The 22822-nt window shown below is 44.3% G+C and overlaps 1 long non-coding RNA gene across 2 annotated transcripts in view; it reads right to left on the bottom strand.

Moving 5' to 3' along the window:
* LOC138836851 (uncharacterized) overlaps positions 1-16083 on the bottom strand; it is a 118950-nt gene extending 102867 nt beyond the window's left edge. For both annotated transcript variants that reach the window (XR_011375092.1, XR_011375093.1), the window contains exon 1: positions 15875-16083. This is a non-coding gene — a long non-coding RNA (uncharacterized lncRNA). The remainder of the gene's footprint in view (positions 1-15874) is intronic.
* Between the last annotated feature and the right edge of the window lie 6739 nt (positions 16084-22822).

Genomic DNA, 22822 nt, shown 5'->3' with positions numbered 1-22822 from the left:
TGGTGTGGCTGCTCCGACCCCTGAGTTCGACGTCTTCTGGAACACAGAAGGCCGCTTGCTGGGTGTGCTTACGCGTTCGGTAGACAGCAGCACAGCTTTGGGCTTCTGAAGGGCAGTGCATTACCCTGGAACATGGCGGCTTGGGGTGGGGAAGAATGAAAACAAAACAAAACCGTTTTAGCAAGAAAGAGTTCATCCAATATTCATCGTGCATCTCATTTTCCTGTTGATGAAGTTCATCCTGGCATATGAGTTCCAGAGGTGCACATGGAGAGAGGGAGGGAGGGAAGGAGGGAGGGAGGGAGGAGGAAAGGAGGCAGGGAGGGAGGGAGGGAGGAGGGAAGGAGGCAGGGAAGGAGGCAGGGAGGGAGGGAGGGAGGGAGGAGGGAAGGAGGGATGGAAGGAGGGAGGGAGGGAGGGAGGGAGGAGGAAAGGAGGCAGGGAGGGAGGGAGGGAGGGAGGAGGGAAGGAGGCAGGGAAGGAGGCAGGGAGGGAGGGAGGGAGGGAGGAGGGAAGGAGGGATGGAAGGAGGGAGGGAGGGAGGGAGGGAGGAGGGAAGGAGGGATGGAAGGAGGGAGGGAGGGAGGGAGGGAGGAGGGAAGGAGGGACGGAGCGAAGGAGGGAAGGAAGGAGGAGGGAAGGAGGGAGGGAAGGAAGGAGGGAGGGAGCGAGGGAGGGAGGAGGGAAGGAGGGAGGGAGCGAGGGAGGGAAGGAAGGAGGAGGGAAGGAGGGAGGGAGGGAAGGAGGGAGGGAGCGAGGGAGGGAGAGAGGGAGGAGGGAAGGGAGGGAGGGAGGGAAGGAGGGGAGAAGGATGCAAGGGTGAGTTCTGCAGAGAAAAGATGGTGATCACAGAGTCCAAAAACAATGTCTTCACTGAAGAGACAAAAGGAGGAGGAGTTTGGACTTGTTCTATTTTCAAATCATGAATTAGAAACCAACTGAAGTTAATTTACAAGTTGACACCGAGAGAGCAAAACACACGGTAGGAAGGCAGCCCACCCATGCTGGCCGCTGGCCGGCGCGCACTTCCAATGCATTCCATTTCCAACAGGACTCTTCAGGACTCCACTGGCAGGGTGTATCTTGTGAATATAGTCATGAGCTTCCAATGAACGGCTAGTTCTTGTGGACTCCATGGAAACCTCCGTGGGGAGCAAAGCAGAAGCCACGAAGCCACGGGACGTTACAGCTCCCACGAATTAGTACTCCTCCAGAAAAACAACTAGCAACCTTTAAACAGCTTAAGCAAAATGTCAGGTAAATCAAGTACCTCCCCTCTGCGAAGTCCCACGTTACAAAAATGTTAACAAACAGCCAGGTATTAGAGGAGGGAAGGAAGAAAACACGTTCCAAGCGCTGCCTGCGGCAAGTTGCTAAGGCCTGCTTCAGGCCCGGCAACTCCAAACCCATTTGGGATTTGGCAATTAGGGAAGACAATGTTCATGCCTCTTCCTCTCAGACCCACAGGTGGTGGGGGTGTCCCTCCTAGTCCTCTGGGATTCCCTGAGCACCTGTAGCCGAGCGTGAGGAGCCGGGCGCCGGCACATCGGGCTGGACGGGCTGGGACACTGTGAGCATGCCCATTGTCTGGACAAGTCTGAGAAACCCTTGCAATGTCGGGCCTGCAGTGCCGGCCGGCCAAGGCTCAGCTGTCTATTCCCTTCTTCACCTAGTTCACTTCTGACATGTTGAAGCCAAGGGTTTCCCCTACTTTTCCTAGGAGAACATTGATGTAAAAGAAAAATACCCTGCAGAGCTCAGGCTACCCAGTCTGACATACTACATACCTCATGCATTCTTTATTACTCTCCTTAGCATTACTAAAATAGGCACAAAGTAGTAAAACAGAAAAACAGTGAAAGCAATCACCGCTGCCCCTCCCTTCCCATTGGGAAGTGCTATTTAAAGGTTTTTATGCGGATCACTGGGACCTACATTCCCCCTTCCAACCGTGTTCTTCTAACTGCTGGCAATGTATCTTGGAACAGATTCTATGCAAGTGTACCATTGTGTAGGGAGGAGCTTTGTTTGAAATCAGGCTGTAAGGCATCCATGTTGCAGATATTCATTTTTCAACCAGTTTCCTATTAACGACTAGTTAACAATATTTCTCGATTCATAATACTAGTAACAGTGGTCAGAACTTTGCTTACACATCTGAGGACTGATGGCTACAAACAGCATTTTCATGTGAAATAGTGTATGAATAGACTTTTTTAAGTATTTCTAAATCATGCTTCAAAGTAGATGTCCTCACCGGCATTTTTCTTCATATGAATAGTAAACTGGTCCTTCCTTACATCTTCACCAATGATAGAGATTACCAACTTGTTGCCAATATTAAAGTGGAAATGATATTTCACACTTGTTTCAAATCTCGGATCAAATCAAATTTGATGCATAGAAATCATTAGGCAGTAGAGTTGATCAATTTTCTCCTGGACTTGTGTTTAATTGCTTGTAATTAAAAGGCATTAACTTTTGCATCGAAACAGAACTATATTCTACTTTCAATACCAGAGTTTCAGCTGCCTTGTTGGGGTGGCACTGTCCCTTCAAGTCAGGTTTCACAGCCCTTTTCTAGGCACTGCCACACATCAATCCCTTCTCGTTTGATACATTTTGAGGTTTAGTTTCACTTTTTCCTCCCTTAGCCTGCGCCAGCTTGGATCAGAGTCCTTCGGTATTTATCCTTTCTACTGTACTTATGACAGGCATTCACACATACATCCACATTTTCTGTTGAGCTGAGGTTTTGCGAATGATTTTGTCCAAGCTAGCCTAGAACTGCAGTCCTTTGAATTCAACCTATATAGTTAGGATGACAGACATAAGATACTGCTTTTTTTTCTTTCTTTCTTTCTTTCTTTCTTTCTTTCTTTCTTTCTTTCTTTCTTTCTTTCTTTCTTTCTTTCTGTTTTTGTCAGTCATGTGGCCTGAACCCTGGGCCTGGGTGCTGTCCCTTAGCTCTTCAGCTCAAGGCTAGCGCTCTACCACTTGAGCCACAGCACCACTTCTGGCTTTTTCTGCTTATATGGTGCTAAGGAGTCGAACCCAGGGCCTCATGCATGCGAGGCAAGCACTCTACCACTGAGACACCTTCCCAGTTCCAAGATACTGTTCTTGAGTTTAATTTCTGTTTTCAAATGAAGAAATTCTTTTTTTAAAAAAATAAAATCTTGTATCATGATGTTTATGTGTGATATACAGTCAGCCCTGGGGTTTTATTTTGGGGACCATGAGCAGGTAAGTTTCTTCAATGACAAATTTGTTTCTATTTGCTTCCTTTTAGATTGGAGACTAGTAGGGTTTGGGGTTGCTGGTTGCTGGTTCCTGGCAAAGAGGCCCCACAGCTGCCAGTGTGCTCAGCTATGAGAACGAGGCTGGGCTGGGCCTCCTCCGTGGTTCCTTTTAAGCTTCAACTTGTACCTTGCGTCTGTCTCGCAGCTTTCTGCTCACCTCTGACAACAGCTTTAATGGGTTGGATGCCTGCCGAGCCCAGGCCTGTGCCTGGGATAGAGGCTGCACAGGCAACCCGTGCTCAAACGGGCCGTTCCAAAAGGAACTGTGCCAAATGACAACCCCAGACCATAAACCAGCAATACAAGGAGGCTCTCAGGCCAACACAAACTGCAATTCAAGCCAAGCAAATGCTGAATATTAGCAGTAGCTGACAAAATCATTAATTCCAAACACAGAAATCTTTAATCGCTATTTGGGGAAATTTTCTATATATTCATGAAGTCAGGTATCTACAGACTGAGTTCATGCCTATAATTACAGAAATCTTCATTGCCACTTATCTAATCCAAATTCAATGTAAAGTCCTGTTCTGAGAAACTTTTTTTTTCTCCATAAAGATTTGCTATATCAAATTTAAACCTTATACCAGGTGCCAGTGGCTCACACCTCTAATCCTAGCTACTCAGGAGACTGAGATCTGACGATCAAGGTTCAAAGCCAGCCCAGGCAAGAAAGTCTCTTGAAACTCTTATCTCCAGTTAGGCACCAGGGAACTGGAAGTGCCATGGTACAAAGTGGTAGAGCGCTAGCCTTGAGCAGAAAAACTCCGGGACAGCGCCCAGGCCCTGAGTTCAAGCCCCATGATCAACAAATAAAAAAATAGATAAAACCTTTGCCAAATGTGTATTTTTAACTCAACTCTCCTCGTCTCTGGCTTCTATTCTCTCAACTCCACTGCCGGGATGCTACACTTCACACTCATTCGCACCTGACACATCTCTAATCACAGGGAGTTGGTATCTTAAACCACAAGGTGAAGCCCAAAGGAGGGACTATTGTGTGTGCTTTATGTTCCCATTGATCCCAGTGACCTGCTGGATGAAGAGATCTCACAGCATTATTGATTACTTGCACTTGAACTACACAAACCTTCCCGCGACTCAAATCCAGAGAGCCATCAACTCAACCAAAGCTTTTAAAGGTTTATCAGAGTGCTAGGATAGAACAGGCCCAAATTAATTACCCTTCTCTTTGGCCTATTCCCAGGTTTTCACAGTCCTAGAAAGGTAAACAGCATGCAAGTGTTCAGGCCTTTCGAAGCAGCATGGGGGACAAACCTCGGTGCAAATTACCATCAATAGGCACAACAGGGAAGCCAGAGCGGGGAGAATCGTTTTCCTCTAGGAGCCTTGCTCAAATGAGTTTCTCGGCACATCACAATGTGGTTCTCCAGAAGGAATGGAAAATTTGAATGCCACTCTCTTCATCACAGCTTGTAGGAGCTGCCAGAACCTGTCCTATTTTCTGTGTACCCATCTCAAGCGTGTGTATGTGTCTGTGCTTGTGAGCATATGCACACATGCACGCATGAATGTGCACCTGTCCCCCCAGACAAACATTTCTACTTCATTATCCAAGTGCTGCCTACAGCCAGCGCTGCTGTCTTCAGAGTCCAGATGGAAAACTAGATTGTACATAAAGGAGGATCTAACCCCAAGGGACAGACTGTCTGTGTTCCCCAGCCTCTATTGCCATACTTCTCCCATCTGGTCGCCAGATCCTATGGAGATCACCGTTCGGGACTATATACAGGCAATACCACACAGCAGTGTTCATGCTGAGGAAAAGATGGGCTGAGGTCAACACACCTGATTTGCAGGAAAACCTTGGGCAAAGTGCTTTGCCCCCTCAGCCTCAGATCCCTAACTTGTAAAACCAGAGTCATCACGCTTGCGTATTGGTGGCTCATGCCTGCAATCCTAGTGATGTATGAGTCTGAGCTGGGAGGACTGCATTTCAGAGAAAATAAAACCTCCAAGAAACCACACTTTGACAGAGAAAGCTGCATACGACAGTGGGCCCTGTCAACCCAGTTACTGCACAGAGACTAAAGAAGGGGTTATAGTCCAGGCTGGCCGAGCCCAAAATACATAGTCACACTCAATATAACAAAATAACTGCAGCCATGCCAGGCACTGGTAGTTCACGCCTGTAATCTGAGCCATGTAGGAGTCCACGATTTGAGGCTCCTGATTTGAAGCCAAGCCAGGAAGAAAAGTCTGAAAGACTCCAACTAACTATCAAAAAGCAGAAGTAGAGCTGGGGCTCCAACAGTGACTCTGAGCCTCGAGCAGAAGGCTGAGAGACAGTCTCAGAGTGCTCAGAGCCTGCCATCCAGCCCCAGTACGGGCACAATATATGCATATGTACATGCGTACATGCATACACATATGTACATGCATACACACATACATATGCACATACATGCATGCATGCACACATACATCTAGAGAAATAAGTGTGTGTTAGAGACATGGATCAAGCAGAAGAGTGCTTGCCTGGAAAGGAAGAAGCCATGAGCTCAGGCCTAGTTTTGACTCGACCACCACCTCCAGAAATGACTGCGGTTTTCCAGGGTGAAGGTAAAATCTATGTAACAGGCTCAGCGTAAGTCCTAGCACAGGGGAAATCTGCTGTGACCCCAATGCGACAGACCTTCTGTCAGGACAACATCGTGTGGTGTGGAGGGTGGGCTTCATCCTAAGGAGGGGATGTCATCCTGGACCAGGACCTCATCCATCAATCCCAGTGGCAAACCAATCTTGAGTTCTGTGAGAGCCAGCAAAGGTAGTGCAGGAAGAGGCCTCCACAAGAAACTTGCGTTGAAGTAGATGTGAGAAGACAAACAGGGACAAGAAGTGGAGCGCAGGCAACAATGTATGGAAAATGCCACAGACTTGAGGAAGATCAGGGAGAGGGCAGGTTGAAGGGGGGCTACGATGTTGGTGATGTATACATGAACGGCTTGGTTAGATGGCAAAGGAACACCGAGTTCAGTCCTTAACCTGAAAATTAAGACGAGCGAGGGAAGGGTTCCTGGCTTAGAAGGTGAGGGAAGCAAGTTTACAAGGTGGAATCAAGACTATCCTGGAGAATACCCGTGATGTCGCACACACACTGCTGAAGGAAGTCCAAGTTCCTAAGGCCCAGGAGTGGGTTGTCTTTACGCACTTGCGACCAGGGGCATACAAAATTTATTCTGCAAAAAGTCAGATTTTAAATGTTTTTACCAGCTGGGCACCGGGGACTCACGCCTGTGATCCTAGCTACTCAGGAGGCTGAGATCTGAGGATCGAGATTCAAAGCCAGCCAGGGCAGGAAAGTCCGTTGGGACTCTTATCTCCAATAAACCACTAGAAAACCAGAAATGGTGCTGTGGTTCAAGTGCTAGAGCGCTCACCTTGAGCTGAAGAGCTGAGAGACAGTGCCCAGGCCCAGAGTCCCACAACTGACCCCCAAAAATTAATTAAATTAAATTAAATATATATATATATATATATATATATATATATATATATATATATATATATATATATAAACCTTTGTGTGCCCATATGGACTCTGTTCCAAAACAATTCATTATATATTTGTAATAGGAAAGTTGGCCACCCCTTAAATACACATGGCCACATTCTAATAAAACTTTATAAAAACAAGCCGCTTCCAAACTTGGCCCTCTTTTTGAATAATAATAAATTACTTGCTCACTACATGCTAGGCCACGTCCTAGCATTTTTTCCATTTTTAACTTTTCTTTCTCCTCACACTGAGAGCAATATAGTGTTATTTTCCCACTTTTACAGATAATGACAAAGCTTATCTTGCTTGCGATCATGCAGCTAAGCAGCGACAGAGAGGAGGTGTGGCCGGGCAACAGGGCCCTGAGATTAAGTGTCCTTAATCACCGAGTCCCAGGCCTGGACTCTGACTCCCTGTTCATCCCCTCCCTGGAAAGGGGCACCCTGCAGGGACAAGGTGCTGCAGGATCCCCATTTATCAATAGGCTGCTTCTCCCTCTTGGCTCAGCTGAGCGTGGTAAATGGGGAATGTTCTGCAGAGACTGGGAAGAGCCGTGGAGTGAGAGGGAGATCGTCAGCCCGGCTTTGCCAGGGCCGTCAGCCCAGTTTAGCAGGAGACTGGCACACACGTTTGTGGCTCCTGTTAAGTAGCCCTGTACAAGGCCGTCTCCTCCGATGCGGCTGCATCATCATCCCTTTAAGCTTCAGAGTCCCTTAAACCTGCCTTAAACTGATGAAAAATCCACTTGAAGAGGCTTTTCAAAACTTATTTTAAGAAGTTTACAAAGGGTTTCAACTCAATATGTCAATGAAGAATTTTTTCTGAGTACCTCTATTTTTTTTTAATGCCAATCCTGGGGCTTGAACTCAGGGCCTAGGTACTGTCCTGGAGCTAGTCTGTTCAAGGCTAGTGCTCTACCACTTGAGCCACAGCGCCACTTCTGGCTTTTTCTGTTTATATGGTGCTGAGGAATCGAACCCAGGGCCTCATGCATGCAAGGCAAACACTCTACCACTGAGCCACCGTCCCGGCCCATCCACTTCTGGTCTTTGTGTGATATGAGTCTTCCTGGTTTTTCTGCTTGGGCTCCCTTCCAACTGAGATCCTCAGATCTCCGCCTCCTTTAGTCACAAAGAACACAGATATGAAGCTACTGGCACAGGACTCAGAAGACCTCTGAATGTCTTGCTGAAAACTCTAACACAAAGATTATGCATGCATTTTTCACCATTGACTACACTGACCAATTCCAAAACAGAGTTTCAGTGTAAACAAGCCATATGAGGAGACAACATTTGTTCACACTCCAACCTTACGCTCTGCACCTGTATCTGCCTAATGCTTCACTGGACTCCAAACTCAGGGGTCCTCATCTATTTAATACAAAACCAGAGCCCCTCCCTTTGGAGGGTGTGGCCTCAGTCATCTAAGGAACTGCCAGGTAATCCTCAAATTGCAGCCTCTGCAGTAGGGTCACCTTAGGACCAAGGTTGCCAACACAGACAAGCTACAGCCGCATCTGATAGAATGTCAATACATTAGTCATCGAAAGGCTCACATCCTGCTACGGTTTGTATTAATTTTGGAGACAAAACCATTAATAGCTGCTGCCTCATTTCTTCAAAGGACTATTGATTCAACAGCTATCATTGCAATGCTATTTGATCTGAAATATTCCCAACCCAAGCAACGCTAAGCACATATTTTACTAACTCAGCTGTCCATCTCTGGAGTAAATAACATTCGTTTTTGAGCAAAAGCAAATGCAGAATTAATTGTAAGTGTTTAGATTGCTCCAACACAAACCCACAATTCTCCAGGCTTTTTGGATCCTTCTTAACTCACAAATTCTCACTGTCACCTTCTACTTTCCTTCTCATTAAAAATCAGCCAAAGACTAGCCATAGCAACAGTGTACTAAAGAGGTCATTCCATTTTTCTATGCTAATATGAAGGTTATTTTAAATAGATGAAAAATAATAAGAGCAAAAATGCTTGATGACACAGTTTGAAGGAATAGAGTGCAACTGTACAATCCTGAGTTCAAAAGCCAATGCGATGAAGATAAGGATAAAGGAACATAGGTATATTACAACTACATTCTGAAAAATGAAATCTACAATAGCTTTATCACTTGACTTTTTTTGGAAAGAAACTTTTTGTGCGCATCTTTACTACCCGATTTCTGGTTTCCTAGTCTCTCTTAAACAATAAAAAAGGAAGTCATTTGTCTTCTAATAAACTTTTCTACAGCTGGACAAAAATATACATACTTGGTTTGGGGTGTGACCTATTTCAACATGATCTTCCTTCAGCTTTCTGTAAATGATATAATTTAGACATAATGTTGACAGAAATAGAAATGAAGTGGTGGGAAATCTTAAAAAGAATAAAGAATCCTAGAAAAAGAAATACATGGTTTTAAAAATATGCACACACATCTGGGTTTCCCATGGCTCATGCCTCTAATCCTAGAGACTGAGATTCTGAGGAATGAGGTTTGAAGCCAGCCCAGACCGAAACTCTGTGAGACTGTTATCTCCAAATAACTACCAAAAAACCAGAGATGGAGCTGTGGCTGAAGTGGTGGTGTACCAGCATTGAGCCCAAATCTCAGGGACAGTACCTAGTCCTTGAGTTCAAGCCCAGGATCAGCACCCCCAAAAATTGTATATATATATACATATATATATATGTACATATATATACACATATATATACGTATATATATGTACATATATATATACATATATGTACATATATATACACACACACATATATACACACATGTATGAACATAGGGTCGATATATTAACAGATATTTATACATTGTTGACCAAAACATCAGCTGGTTCACTTTGCCAGAAAGTAGTAGTACTTTTCATGATCCCAAAATCTTAAAAACTGTTATGTATTCATGAGGAAGCACAGATCAAATAAGCTAGAGTGCATCAGACAGTATAATAATCATCATGTAGTTATTAAAATAATTCCTTAAAACTAATGAAGCAAGTATATATTTCCTGCTACTGAATGACTTCAAAGAAAGATTAGCCAGTGAGAGGAGTAAGATAAAGAACACTTGCAAATTCACAGTATGTTGTTATTATTTATGTAAAATAGGTAAATGTGCACATGTTCTATTGATAAAGACATAAGATATGACAAGGTCAGATAGCCATTCAACAGGAAATATCTGAGGGAAACTAATTCCAGGAAGGAGCAGTACAGTGTTCCTATAGTCGAAGATATGTATGTTTTCATTATTATCCTTTGTTTTAACGTTCCATATTTTTTTACGATATATAAAATACAAAATCTCACCTAGGGGCAGAAGGGCAGCAGAGCCATAATATGGAAAGGAGTCACGTTTGTCTAAGTCATTGTAACAATACCTTCTCTATTTGGAGCTTATTTGTAACTAAAGCGATAATTCAAAATCTCTCCACAAAAGTGGATGTTTGTTTTATCAATATTTTACACTCTCAGGTGCTATCGTCAGGAAGAAAAACCAATTGCATAAAATTTCTAGTGCTTCCTGGGTTTATCTTGCTCAGGAATAATGGAGGGAAAAAGTCTGTGTCAAACATTAAAAATAAAGATCCGTGGAATCTCTGCCTTGGAATGCATAAAAATAAAAGCAAACAAGAGAAATAATTTTCAAATTCCTATTTTGAGATTGCCCTCTCAAAAATCGGAGAGGTTATTTATTCTCCCTTCTTCTATTTTTTTTTATTTTTTTTTTTTTGTCAGCCGTTCATTGGAGGTCAGGCTTTCTCCAGCTCCATAATGGAGCTTGCCACTCTATTTCCCCAGGCGCCAGATGGTGGAAAAACGTTTCACAAGTAAACCATTTGATTTGAGTGGAACTGGATTAGCTTTTCCAACCCACAATTTCCAAATACAATGTCAGAAATGAAAGACGCCCTTCTACACCTTGAGCCCCGTGGCGCCATCCCTCAGGAGGACGACGGCTTGGTTGTCATGTCCTGGGGGCCGTGTCCCAGGACAGCGGCCTCTCAACGTCCCTGTGGGGCCCCGCTGCCCTGGCTAAGCCTGAGCAGCCCGGCCCAGGCCTCCGCAGAGGCCCAGAAACCTGCCTTCTCCAGAGCTCGCTGGGTGGTTCTTGGGAGCAGCCACAGATGAGCTATGCATCCATGCCTCTCACATCCTCCAGCTGCTAAAACACTGACAGGTTTATTGATAAAACACCAATGAGTTCGCAAGGATCCACAAGTAAACTTGAGCAGCAATTTGCTGGTGGTGACATAGGTGCGTCCTGTACATGTCTGACTCGAGAAGCGAGAGCTGCCTACGCGAACCTGCTCAGATGCTACCTTATCAGCCGCTCGCTGCGTGGCAGGGAAAAGTGACATTTCCAGAGAAGAGTGGGCTGGGGAGTAGGAGGAGAGAAGCCTGCATTTTTAAAAGTGGAAAATCTGCCATTGTTTTGATGTAGCAGCGAAGACTTGTAACAAACGAACACGGCACAGATATCTGTTGTCACAGAGCAAAGTCAAGCCTAATATGGTATTTTATTTTTTCCATGACAATGACAGTTGCTTCTTTCTTATCTGCTTACAATAGACTCTGCTGTAACTCTTCATTGTTCTTTGCTTGCTATCTTTTCCCACAGTAATGTGCTAATTACATATAAGGAAAAACTTTCAAATTGCATACATGTATATGCATATATATGTGTGTGTATATAAAATTAGTAAATAATTATGGAAAAATTATACCACACACATATATGCCTCTCTTTACATTAGAACATGAGAGTAATCTGAGCTATCTGACAAATCCTTGGCTTTCTCTTCTACACATTTCCAAAATCAGAGACCCACCTGTAAGGCAAAAATGTATTTTATTTTTGTCGGTGGTAGGGCTTGAACTCTGGGCCTGAGCGCTGTCCCTCAGCTCTTCAGCTCAAGGCTAGCACTCTACCATTTGAGCCGCAGCGCCACTTCTGGTTTTCTGAGTGGTTTATTAGAGATAAGAGTCTCACAGACTTTCCTGCCTGGACTGGCTTTGAACCATGATCCTCAGATCTCAGCCTCCTGAGTAGCTAGGATTACAGGCTTGAGTCACCAGCGCCTGGCCAAAAATGTATTTTTAATAGAGATTTATGTCATGTAACAAACTATAGCCCAATTAAAAAATAAACTGGGGAAAAGTGAAATATTTTGAAGCATTAAAAAAGAAAATAAGCACTGATGCTCTACACAAGAGGTATTCTTTCCCATATGCTGGCCTCATTTAATTAAAATGAGTTTTCCTCCAACACTGCCACATCCTCCAAAATATTTTCTCTGGCCATTCCTTAGAGATCACTGTTACTCAAACTGGTGTCTAATTCTCTGCTACAGCTCTGATTCCTTCCTTTAATAATTGAATTCTGAAGGCTGTTTTCTAGCCTTCAGCGTTTCCTCCAAAAGTAAGTGAACTTGTAACAATGTAAGATAAAGCTTTCCCGCCTCTCATCTCTACTTTCCTTAGAGTCTTACCAAAAATCTTTGTTTACTCCTAGGGGCAACAACAAATTATCCTTTCGCTTTGTTGATAGGAGCAATCACATGTGTGTGTTGTGTAACATGTCATTCTATTAGTAACAGGTGTGTTTGACCCTGCTCCAGAGATACCCCCCCCCTCCTAGTGTTTCCTGTTCTTTTCAATTGTGTGTACAACTGTGGTCAAGGACCCTCTGCAATGTGGCCTTGTCAATGTCATGTCAAGTGTGTGAGCAAGAGGCGGGGGGAGGGGAGGGTTGCTAGTCCTTGTACTTGAACTCCAGTCTCTCTACCACTTGCACCGCAGCTCCCTTTTCGCCATTTTGGTGGTTGACTGGAGGTAAGTCTTACAGACTTCTCCTTGGTGGGCTGGCTTCGGGCTGTGGTCCTCAGAGCTCAGCCTCCGGGGTAGCCGGGATTGTGAGTGTGAGTCACCAGCGCCTGTCCCTTTCCCCTGCTTCCTCTCCTTTATTATTGATACATTTATAAATTAAGCTTGCAAAAATGTGGATCGTTTATTTCCTTGCTGAGGCTTGGATGTTCTCTCAGGAGTGCTTTGTAACAACCGCTGTCGGATGCAGCACACCCTCTTCTCCAGATAAGACCTCCAGCGTTCGAAAATCTCATCAGCTCCGTCTAAGCCTGAATCTTTACTTCTGAGTCAAAGTAGCACTTCCTTTCTGCTCCTCTAGTTCATGGCTGATCTGAAGGTTGGTTTGTACTATTGCAGAAGGGAAAACAAAGCCCAGTTCTAACCACTGACATTTCCTTGTGTGCCCTGGCCCAGGTAAACACCCTGCCTCCCTTGTCAGCAAGCTTGTCCCAACACTTGCCAAATAGGCTGGTTTAGGGCTGGGAAGGTGGCTCAGGGGTAGAGTGTTTGCCTCCCATGCATGAGGCCCTGGGTTTGATTCCTCAGCACCACATAAGCAGGAAAAGCCAGAAGTGGTTCTGTGGCTCAAGTGGTAGAGCACTAGCCTTGAGTTGAAGAGCTGAGGGACAGCACCCAGGCCCTGAGTTCAGGCCCCACAACCAACACACACACACACACACACACACACACACACACACACACACACACACACACACACACAGAGACAGACACCATAAATAGGCTGGTTTAGTCAATTCTTTTTATTCAAATACCCCTCTGCCACACACAGACACACGTGCATGTGTGCGTACACACACACACACACACACACACACACACACACACACACAACTTCTGTCCAGAGCTTTCTAAAATGGTGGCCATCCGTGAACCTCTAAACTGGCTTCTGCAGAGGCCGCTGCCTTCCTTGTCCAGCAGTTTCTCGGGGTCCCCTGAGCCGGGCTGCGCTCCACCCCTAAAGCCCTCTGACAGAACGTGGCCGCCAGCTCTTCCAACTGGGGTGCACGCGGACGGCCCCTTCCCCCAAGCGTGTGTGGCAGTCACCCCCAGCCAGCTTCTCGCCGCCAGGCTTCTCCACGGGAAAGCAGGGGGACGCTCTGTGCACCGCCCCCACGTCAGGGACAGACTGCAGCTTCTCCCCAACTCCAAAACGACTCTCTGGGGCCTAAAAGCCTCAGGACCATGAACCCGCCCCCCCCCACCCAGGCACCAGCCTCCCTTGCACAGGCCGCACAGATTTTAGTGATGGGTCCCCAGTTGTTTGGCACAGAGGGAGAAAGCAGTCCCTAGTCTCCCGACAGAGGTGACAAAGGTCACTTTCTGTCACAATCTGCTTTTGAAGGTGTGACCTTCTCCTACGTTGGGAAACACGCACAATGGTGGCTGAACTGCATTTCTACTTCTAGCAAATTATACCAGTGAGCTTTGGCCATTTTCTTTCGTATGTAGTGAACTGTTTTCCTCCTTTACAACCCGAGTTTAGAGATTAAGAATTCCTGCTGAAATTTCCAAGAGAGCCCAGAAGTACCATTTTGGCTCTCTTTCAGGTCAAAAATCTTTTCCTGTGTGATAGCTCGTTTGATGCAGTGTGTGGGCGTGTGCACGTATGCATGTGTGCATGGGTGTGTGCTACAATTAGGGCCTGAACTCAGAGCTTCAGTGATGTCCCTTAGCTTTTCACTCAACGCGAATGCTCTACCATTTGAACAACAAACACTTCCTCTTCTGGGTTTTTGCTGGTTGGTTGGGAGCCTCTCGGCTGGCTTCGGATTATATCACCATCCGCAGATCTCAGCTTCCTGAGTAGGTAGGCATGAACCACTGGCGCCCAGCAATGGTTTTAATGTTTAAGGATACTTTAGCTGGGCGCTGGTGGCTCACACCTATAATCCTAGCTACTCAGGAGGCTGAGATCTGAGGACCACAATTCAAAGCCAGCCAGGGCAGGAAAATCTTTGAGACTCTTTAATTAACCTCCAAAAACCGGGACGTGGAGAGGAGGAGAAAGGGGAGGAAGAGGGCGAGGGTTGGGGGAGAGGAGGACGACGAGGAGGGGGAACATGTGGGTCAGTGCCCAGGCCCTGAGTTCAAGCCCCAGGACAGATGTGCACATGCACACGCATGTGCATACATACACACACACACACACACACACACACACACACAGCACACATAGAGCTACTTCAGACCTTAGAAATACTCAAACACTGAGAGACATTGGAAAAAAATACATGTAAATGGAGCTAATAAAAAATGAAATAGTGATTATGAGATCAAAAGAGATAATAAGAGTTTTAGATAAGTGTTTAGGAGTGTGCAAAGATTAGCATGGCTAATCCAAGTAGTATGTTTAATGCAATGTTTAGGAGCGTTATTAAAGTGATTCTGGTTTGAAATGTTGACCTGCAGGTATTTTAGGTGAGGATATATACCTGAATATATTCTGAGGTATTTAGCCACCACAGATGCCAACCTAACATCTTGAATAAGGAAAAGGAGGAGCGGATGGGAAAGAATAATTGATTGGTAATGCCAGACAAAGTGCTTTCAGCCATTACAGAATCCCTTCACTTCCCTTAACCTATCCCTACAGGTCTTCATTTCTCAAGAGTTTATTCAGATCCTTCTCCCACCCAGCTTTTCCTATTCCCCAAACATCTGTTTACCAAGATGCAAAAACTGCCATCTATTTGCAGTTTGTTTTCTAGCAATTGTCTGCATTTTCTAGTGTGTGTGTGTGTGTGTGTGTGTGTTATATTTGCCGTTTGTTTTCTAGCAATTGTCTGCATTGTGTGTGTGTGTGTGTGTGTGTGTGTGTGTGTGTGTGTGTGTGTGTGTGTGTGTTCTGGGGCTTGAACTCAGGGCTTGGGCACTTTCTCTGAGCTTGTGTGCTCAGGGCGCCTGCCCCAGGACTTGGCCGCAGCTGCTGCGCTTTGGCTGGTTTTCTTTTTGGTACTGAATGGCAGATCAGGGTGTAACAGACTTTCCTGCCCAGGCTCCTCGGATCCCAGTCTCCTGTGTGTGTGGCGGGGATCACGGGATTGCGCCACGGCGCCCAGCCGAAATGAAGATCTCTTATTGGCACTCACCAACACCTGCCCTGGGGTGCGGTTTTGCCGTTATTCTTAATGACGCGGATGAAACTTACTGCCGGCTCCGTCTCCAGGGGCCCAAGGCTCCGTCTTTGCCTTCCCCCAGGCTGTGGCTTCGGTTTGGGAAGTCGGGAATTCCTGCTAAACTGAAAACCGAAGAAGCTGGTCAAGCCACGTTGGCCTGGGAGCGGCCCCGCGCATGGGAGAGCCAGCGATGGGCCGCAGCCTTCACCTCTGCAAGTGCCCTGGGGCCGATGCCCGCGCCTCCGCCCGGCGCCCAGGCAGGGTGGGCGGTTGGTGGGGGACAGTTAATTAACGGGTTCTCAGAAGGCACGAGCCCAGGAAGCCCCACCCCCTCCGAAGCCCCCACCCCCACCCCACCACACCCCACCTCCCCTTTGGGAAACCAGGTTCGCTTGCAAGGTGACAGGTGGTCAGGGTCAGGCTGGGCTGTCTGTGGACGGGTCCGATAGTTTGCTTCCCAAATCAAGGAATCAAGCCGGGATTACCTCTGGGCCCCCAGTCGGTGCCCGAGCACCTGCTGAGTGTGTCCCGAGGCCATGCGCCTCAGCGCAGCTCGTCTGGGTGGCCAGTTCCTGGACAGTGCTGCCGGACTTAGCCTGGGCCCCTGGAAGAGAACTGGCCGTCCCACAGCAACTCAGGAGGGGTGAAAACCGAGCGGGAGGAGGAGCAGGATGGAAAGTGTTGGAGGCTCATGAAGGTGCCAATGGCCCATTAACGCAGGCGCTCCTGGAATCTTGATTCTGGGGAGGATGGGAAGCCCGCGGCTGCAGGCAACCATGCACCTGTCCCGATTCCCTTCAAAAGAGGCGCTAGCTCGTCCAGCCCACCCCTCCACGCTCTCCCCCATCTACCTCCTAGCGGGTTCTAGGTAACATCCACAATCAACTTACCTTTGCTTTCTGGTGACATTACTTCACCAGCTGCACCATGAAAATCAGCACTTGTAACCATCTCTACTGACTACCGTTATGTATTAGAAGCACGTTGTGCCTGAGCATGGTATTAGCAGAATCTTTAATTCCCATGTCTCATGCGTGTGTACTGAAGATGTGACTATTCATAACATCCAAGTGGGGGACACAGAACTGAAAATAAATTCATCCTGTAAAGATTACCCAGCTACAATGCTCGGAGGCGTGAGCTGCACCCAGATTTCTCTCTCTTTATCAGGCTTTTGAGACGTAATCTATATAGTATACACTTTAGCAAAATAACATGCCCAACTCAATTTGCATACAGTCAAAGATAAGTATCCATCAAAATTTAGACTTTTTCAGTGTCTTAAAAGACGCTCAATATGGCTTAGGCATCACGGTCCCAATTCTCTAGCCCTAGGAAATTAATAATCTGCTCCCTGTTTCTGTCTCTGTCTGTCTTTGTCTGTCTGTCTGTCTCTCTCTCTTCCCTTCCAATCTACCATTCACCCACATAGATCAATGCTACATTCCTTTATTTTTAAAACACAAGAAATCCTGTATATTATCTTCCTTTTAAAATAGAATTGTGTTTTATTGACCCACATTCTCATAATAGTTACTAAATAGACTATTAATAATCTGATGGATGTAATTCGGTAGGTTAACAAGGACTAAACATAACGGTATGATTGCTAAATAAGTAAAACAGAGCTTCATTTATTCATGTTTCCATTTCTTCATTTTAGTGAGTTTCACTATTCTATTTCCATACATGCATATGATGCACTTGGATCATATTTAGTGCTTCATTTATTTTCATGACTACATAATATTTCATTGTACTCATTTTGTTTACCCATCCATCAGTTGATGAATATTTAAGTTGTTTCTAATACGTTGGTACTGCTATTGTGTTGTTGCTATGAATATTCATGTATAAATTTGGGTCTAGGCATACTCTCATTAGTATACTCTTAGGAATAGAATTGCAGGCTTTAATAGTAACTCAATGTTTTAACCTTTCAAGAGCTATTTTCTGAAGAGGTTGTAGCATCTTATATTTCCACCAGCAAGCAGTACATGAGGGTTTTAATTTCTGCACATCCTCATCAACTTTTGTAATTATCCATTTTTCTTATTCAACAGACCTTGGGCGGATGTAAAGCAATACCTTATTTTAGCTTCTATTTGCATTTCCTTGATGGCTATCTGTAGGCTTTTCTGTAGGTGTCTCTTAAAACATTTGCCACGTGTTTCAGTGTTAAAATCCTTGATCTTCAGGCAGTTTATAAGTAAAGTGTATACCACAAGTACGGGTGTTTCTCTGAACTCATTTCAGTGAGGACAATAAAATAGCATGCATAGCTTGCTTATCACAGTGTCTTATAAACAGTTTGTTTATACATATGAGCTCGCTATTTCTGTATGCATTGCCTTTTATAATCAGGAGGTATTTCCTGCACTGGGCAACTGTTTTAGAAAGTCAGTAAAAATGTAGATAGCAGATTTGTACAAATTTGTTGCTAAGCATGCCCAGCGAATATTTTGTTTTAGGCTTTGAGTTCTCATAATGGATCAGAGTCTTTCCGCAGCAAATTGTTCATCCTACCCTGAAGACCACCAATAAAAATTCTCCGTACAACATGATAATAAGAAATACACTAGCATTGTAAAAGAGCCTCCTCAGTTTTGGAGCAAAAGGCTTATCTCCTGTTGGGGTGGCCGCCAGCAGGGTTACCAGCTGTACGAAAACCTGAAAAGGAATCCACTCAGCATGAGTTGCCGTGTGCAACCTTGAAGGGTGGCAGGAATCTCCTTCTTTTTCCTCCACTGCCCTCCGATTTGACCCTCGTACTTTCTACCCATCAACTCTCGGGAGCAGTAGAAAGAAGCAGCACAAATTGACAGATAATGCACCTTATTTCCATGTAGAAGCAGGTGCATTTTCCTCCAGGTAAGTCGTGTGATGACACTGATCCGCTCTGACAGGCCGGCTGATCTAAAATTACGCGGCACACATCGCCACTGGCTGGGGACGCTCCCCCCAGGCGTGTTCTCCGGAACTCTCCAGTCCCCTGGGTGCTAATTAAAATTTACTGGATAATATTTGTCGAGCTCAAGGGCCCTCGTTACAGCAATTATCAGTTACTAAATGTTAGTGCCAGAGATGTCACCTGGTGGTTTTTTTCCCCCGCCTGATTCTTTCCTTTTACCTCAAGAAACTGAATGAATGGATGTCTCAATTGCTTTTAGAGGAGGAGAAAAATTACCATTCTACCCTTACAATAATTCGTGTCCTATTGGACTTCTAGTCATTGGGGGACCTGAACTCACTACTGAAGGGGGCTGAAAGGCTAAATGTGAGGCCCATTTCTAAGCCATCATCACATAAAAGGTTTTCTTTGCTCCTCTGCATTCCTCAGCTGATTGCATCACTTTACATAGGCTTAAAAATGGTCTAGCTAAGGCCTGAAAATCTCTTCTGTTATTGTGATTGCTTCTCTTGATATAGAAGGTGATGTGTGTGTGTGTGCATGCGTGCGTGCGTGCATGTGTGTGTGTGTGTGTGTGTGTGTGTGTGTGTCTGTCTGTCTGTCTGTCTGTCTGTCTGTCTGTCTGTCCCAGGGCTTGAACTCAGGGCCTGGATTGTCCTTGAATGTTATACTCAAGCCTGGTCCTCTACCACTTGAGCCACAGCACCACTTCTGGCTTTTTTGGCAGTTAATTGGAGATCAGAGTCTCACAGACTTTCTTGGATTAGAACCACAATACTCAGATCTCAGCCTCCTGAGTAGCTAAAATTACAGGTGTGAGCCACTAGTGAAGGCAAGAAAGTGATACTTGTAAATAAATTTCAAAAAAATCCAATCAATTTATGGAACTGGCTGCCAAACCGGCCACTGGCCAATGTCCAACCATCTGAGTGATGCCCTGATCTCACGCCATCTGTAGACCACAAGCCATTGATTGATGCGTTTGCTGTGCTTAGTTGGATTTGTAATGTTCATTATGGCCTTTGTTAAACAGATCATCTGTGGCTAGATATAAAATGGTCCAGATTGCAAATAAATGGCCTTCTATGAATGGTTACAATCAGAAAAGACTTCAAGGGAAGCCGAGTTGGTCTCCAGCTCCGCAGGTTTGATCAACCACATACTGAAAAAAATTAGAAAAGAATTTTCTTGTGCTGAATAGTTAGGAGCTTTTTCTTTTCAGTAGTCCTTAAAAATATGTAGCATATGAAGGGTAAACCAAAGGAGGAGGCTGCAATGCTTGGTAAGAAATGTACGCATTATCCTGTCCATGTAATTGTAACCCCTCTGTACAGTATGTTCTCAAATAAAATTAAATTTAAAAAATATGTAGCATAATAGCTACTCACTTAAGCATTTCCATTGTATTAAGTATTACCAATAGTTTAGAGATAGTTTAAAGTAGGTGTCTATAGAATTATTTTTAAATAATATATCTGTAGATTATATTGAAACTCCATTGCATTTTACATAAGAGACTAGAGTATCTGTGGATGGTTGGTGTCTGAGGGGGTTTCTAGAAACAATCTCCAAAGGACACCAAGGGAGGTGGTGTAACTGAACTCCATTAGACACGAGGGTAGCAGCTTCTTTTGCTCTTTGCTTTATACCAATGTTAAATTTTTGCCAAGAACCAATATTCTCAACAGTTTATTTGTCTCCAGAGAATATTTTGTAGAATCCTTAAACTATTTTCCTGGCATAAATGCTTCCCGCTTCCAAGACATATCTTTCTTTGCTTTAATCCAGTTAGCATGTGATCATGTGATGCTATGCCTTTTACTCTGTGTGTGTGTGTGTGTGTGTGTGTGTGTGTGTGTGTGTGTGTGTGTGTGTGTGTGTGTGTGTGTTTGAGCTTGATCTCAGCACATGGGTGCCGTCCATTAGCATTTTTGCTCAAAGCTAGCATCTTACCACTTGAACCACACAGAACCCTGGCTTTTTAGTGATAAACTGGAGACTTTCCTTTCTGACCTCAACTCAGCCTCCTGAGTAGCTAGAAATGCAAGCATGAATCATTGTCACCTAGCTCTTGTCTTTTTCTAACATCTGTTCAAAAAAATTTTTTGAAAGACATTTTAAAGCCATTTAGGTCCTGTGAAGAAAGTTTTATTTCTTGGCATTAATTACAATTAGTTCAATTAATTAGAACTAACTTGTGTACATCAAATTGCCTACAATTGGAATCTGAGAGCATGTTTAGAGAAATTCTAGATTGTTCTATTTTTATTTTTAAATATATGGAGTGCATTTTGTATAAGTGAATAAAAACCCTGATATATTCAAGAAGTTTTCTAAATCAGATTCTTACACTCTGCTACATATCACTTGTGATCTAAGGATATTTTTAATACCGTAAATTCCCACAGCCCCCAAAATGAGGGAATGGAAATAGAAATGACATATGAGTCTGACTTGGACCTGTGAATTTTTTTTAATGTCCCATCTGTGATTTTGACCTGGCAGCCAAGTTAGCAATCACCCTAGATCTAATTCAAGTTCCAAACCATGTATATTAAACATTCCAGAAAATTAACGTGCAGTTGAGGTTAGCCTAAGGAAGTCTGAGCCTTCCATCTATAGCATGCTGCTACACTTACAATCTGTCCTAAAGTTAATGCATGAATGTGAACCCAAACTACTAAAATCCCCAAAGTTGCATTGATCTTAACAGACTGCTCATCATTGTGCATTACTAGCATTTGTGTCTTTGAAAACGGGCTTGCTAAAATGACATATATAATGCATAATTTTAAGTTTTAGAATTTTTATTATCTGTTTTAAGTGTATTTTAAAGTGTGCCTAGTCAAGGTTGGAGGGAAATCTATTTAAGGAGTTCAAAGAATATTATTATTATTTACAAAATTTAGAGAATTTTTGTCTAGTTTTTAGAGGTAATTACATTATCTTCCAGTGATGGTTGCTATCAGTCAATTAAACACTTCCTACTAGATGCTAGTGACTCACACATGTAATCCTAGCTACTCAGGAGGCTGAGATCTGAGGAGTATGGTTTGAAGCCAGTACTGACAGGAAAGTCAGTATGTGTGTGAAAATACCGTACAGATTGGTTACAATTACATGGGCAAGGTAATGAGTACATTTCTTATCAAGCATTGTTGCCTCCTCCTTTGTTTCCCCTTCCCATCCCTTCCCTTCCTCCCTCCCCTCCCCCACCCCTCTCCCCCCCAAAGTTGTAAAGTTCATGTTTTGACATAACAACTTGTACATCTCATTGTTGCAATGGGTCCACCTGTATCCCTATTTAAACAATTTGTTTTTTCCCTTCCCCTCCACAAATTATACCAACATCAAATACAGTGAAAACAGGAGTTATATCATGGGGGAGGGACATACAAAGCAACAAAGAAATAATCTTATAAATGTGCTAGAAACAATCTCATGAAAAAAAAAACCATTTGAATCCTTATCTTGGGGTTCATTTCCCTAACATCAACTTTTCTGACCTTTTTTGCTTCTCTCAGACATATACTAGCTATTGCAAACAAGGGAAACCATGGGACCTATGTTTCTTTGGGCCTGGCTTACTTCACTTAATATAATTTTTTCCAAGTCTTTCCATTTCCTAACAAATGGAGCAATGTCATTCTTTCTGATGGAGGCATAGAATTCCACTGTGTATATATACCACATTTTCTTGATCCATTCATCTACTGAGGGGCATCTGGGTTGGTTCATATCTTAGCTGTGGTAAATAATGCTGCAATAAACATATCATGTTGGTAGCTTTAGTGTGGTCTTGTTTGTGATCATTTGGGTAAATGCCCAAAAGTGGGATTGCTGGGTCATAGGGGAGCTCTATGTGGAGTCTTTTGAGGAACCTCCATACTGCTTTCCAAAGTGGTTGAACAAGTTTACACTCCCACCAACAATGCAGCAGGGTTCCCTTCTGTCCACATTTCCTCCAGCATCTGTTGTTATTAGAGTTCTTGTTTATAGCCATTCTAATAACCAGCAAAAAGCTAGAAGTAAAACTGTTGTTTTAAGTGGTAGAGTGCTAGCTAGGCTT

This window comes from Dipodomys merriami, unplaced genomic scaffold (genome assembly GCF_024711535.1).
Source record: "Dipodomys merriami isolate MVZ:Mamm:240054 unplaced genomic scaffold, mDipMer1.0.p SCAF_26, whole genome shotgun sequence".
Classification (NCBI taxonomy): Eukaryota; Metazoa; Chordata; class Mammalia; order Rodentia; family Heteromyidae; genus Dipodomys; species Dipodomys merriami.
This window is presented reverse-complemented; position numbering and strand designations above follow the sequence as displayed.